Source organism: Corvus brachyrhynchos, unplaced genomic scaffold (assembly GCF_000691975.1).
Source record: "Corvus brachyrhynchos isolate BGI_N302 unplaced genomic scaffold, ASM69197v1 scaffold178, whole genome shotgun sequence".
NCBI classification, from domain to species: Eukaryota; Metazoa; Chordata; class Aves; order Passeriformes; family Corvidae; genus Corvus; species Corvus brachyrhynchos.
Genome location: NW_008239304.1, coordinates 2370892 through 2373714, shown reverse-complemented (window position 1 = coordinate 2373714; position 2823 = coordinate 2370892). Strand labels below are relative to the sequence as shown.

The 2823-nt window shown below is 47.5% G+C and overlaps 1 protein-coding gene across 1 annotated transcript in view; it reads right to left on the bottom strand.

The window, feature by feature from the left end:
• NPY1R (neuropeptide Y receptor Y1) overlaps positions 1 to 2572 on the bottom strand; it is a 16760-nt gene extending 14188 nt beyond the window's left edge. The window contains exon 1 of the mRNA XM_008638592.2: positions 2479 to 2572. The gene's annotated coding sequence lies outside the window, so the exon portion shown is untranslated. The remainder of the gene's footprint in view (positions 1 to 2478) is intronic.
• Positions 2573 to 2823: the final 251 nt, after the last annotated feature.

Here is a 2823-nt window from a genome sequence, read left to right as displayed (position 1 = left end):
GGGGCTGCGGCAAGGAGGCAGCAGGCAGGACCGAGGCGCAGGACGGCAAGCGGGGACACGAGCCCTGCCCGGCCCGTTCCCGCCGGCACAAGTCGCACGAAATAGCGAGCCGGGAAGCAATTTCAGCCTTCCACCAGCGTAGCCTCCACTTTATGTTTTACATCTCCTTTTCACAAGTTTAATCTGCAAACGTCTGCTTTTTCGAACTGCTCTAAGTGAAATTATATCCAGGCATCACATGAGGAGGGGGGAAAGCCCATCTGACTAGTGTGACGGGTGGAAAAATGACTCAATTGCTTTTTTCTTTTTTTCCGTAATGCATACACGATGTTGAGCGGCCAAGTGCCCTCAGCAGCACTGGCACTGAGTCAAAGGTAAATCAGGAACTCTGAACACCTTAATCTTAGCTAGCAGGGCTGTGCAGCACAGGAAGAAGAAAACAAGACAAAAAATGGCAAATTTTAAACACCGCAGAAAATTTCTTTAGCCATGCAAGGGAAATAGGCATTCTTAAATAACCACCCCTTTGCAAGGCCTTGGATTTTAAAAATCTGAAATTCAAGCATATGTGTTCAGAAGGCAAATTAAAAAAAATAAAATCAAATTAATTGATAAACAATTAAAAAACAATTAATCAATAACCTGACACCTTTACTTCCACTTGCCATTAGTGGCACTGAATCTGGGCATCATTAGTGGCACTGCATTCCACACTGAACCTGGAACTTTCTCTATGCCCACCCCCATGAGCTAAATTTATTGCTCACTTAACCTTAGGTTATGGTAATGAAAGTAATGCCACTTAAAATTCACACAAGCGGCTTTCAAACCCAACTTTATATGGCCTTTATCACGAAAGCTGTAAAAACATTGCCCACTAAAATGTACTTCATTAAAAGTTACCCTGAATAGGTGAGCTTTTGTTCTTAAATGATACTCGATATAAATCCCTGTACCATGTTAAGTCTCTGGAGAATTGTCTTTGTCTCTTACTGGTGACACCCTCTTACTACAGACACCCTTTTAAGCAGCCACATGCTGGGGACCAGAGCGGGGGCTGCCTCCTCCCTAGGGCAGAGCCATCGCGTGAGGGCTGGGCTTGCAGCTCCAGCTCCTCCTGAGGGTCAGCCAAAGGATGACCATGCCAATGCCATGCCTTCTCACTGGTGAGAGAAGGAGGAGCTCACCTCAGCTGGCTCTGCTGGCTCTTTCTAATCACCACAAGGCTACATGAAACTGCGACAGGCAATGTAGCTTGCCTCTGAGTGACATTTTACTGTGAGAGTTAATAGCAAGGATTTCAGACAAAAGGCATCTCTGTCGGAGGTTTGACTACTCTGATTTTCAAGCTAGCTAGGTATGCACCTGAGTATTCCCTCTCAGACCTTCTGCCTCTGCTAACTAAATTTATCAGATCTCCTAGTCCACCAAATCTGTTTTAGGGTCCAATAAAGAAATTTCCGCCCCTAAGGTCCCTTGAAGTATCACTTCTGTGATGCCAGAAGTAGGTATCTTACCCAAAGGAAAAGAGTGTGGGTGATATGGAGAGCCAGGGCTCCTCAATTCCCACAGTGTAACTTTGTCATAGTCTGAAAATCAACATCTGGATTTAATCATGAACTCCACCATCACTTGTATAGCACGAGGTGGGCACTCCAGCCCTGTGACTTGATGGAATGATGGCAGGAGCAGGCAAGGAGCCATGTCCTGCAAGGAGGAGCTGGGCGGGTTCTTTCACCAGCCGGGACCAAACTGCCCCCAGCAATAAGGTGTCCGGGGTTTCGTGCTCTTGGTTTTTCTACTCCCTTAGCCAAGCTCTGCTCTTGCTTATTTATTAAGTATCAAACTCAAAACCAGAAAATGTTACTGCTCCTTCTTCCCTCATCTTTCCCATAGCAGAGATGCAACCTAAGAGCATATCTTAGGAACCAGCTCAGAAACAGCACTGCTGGCAAGTGACAAGGTGTCCTTCTTTCCCATCCATCTGCAAAACGGACCAGACAACAGGGGGGCATGAAGTTCAATCTCCTGAACAGTTGCACTGTTCCTTGTCTCCTAAACCCCCAGCTCCAAGTCAGGAAGGAAATCCCTCCCCACTCTGAGTGCTGGCTTGGGGTGGGGAAAGCCCATAGCTCTGCAGACCCCTCTGGGTGATTTCACAGTCTCCCCTACCAAGCACATCCTCCCGACTCTCTGTGCGAAATTTGGTTGAAAGTTTAGCACCAAGAGACAGAAAGGGTGAAATAATGTGCTGGGAGGTGAATGGAAATGCGCAGTAAAACTATCGGAGCTGTTCAAAAGAGAGCACAAAATGCTGTCAGCCCAAGCTGATGGTTCACCCAGCTGCTCAGAAGTTCTACCTGGAGCCTAACCCTCCCTTGGATTTTGTCACCTGCACCTAACACAGCAAGCAAACACCAGCCTAACTGGCACACAACCACCCAGAGTCATGAAAAAGCAGCCACAGGGGAAACTCACCTTGCTACTGCTCTGCCTGTCTTTGGTCTGCTCAGGGGCTGGCCCAGGACGCTGGACGGAGAAGGATCAGGGAAAGGAGAAGGATCCTTTCGTATTTCTCCAGTCAGATCCTAAAGATTGGTGAGGAAGGCTGGAGACTCCCCCTTAAAGCTGAACTCCACCTTACCCCAGTATCACATGATGGTGCTCTACGGAGTAGATCCTGAAAATCACACTGCAAGCACATCACCTTTAAACTGCACATCTGGGGGTGGGTTGCCTAGTAATTCCGAAAGAAATGCAATTAAATATTGAAACAAAAGAGGGGGGCTGGGGGAGAGCGCAGGGAAAAGCTCAGTAAGGGAG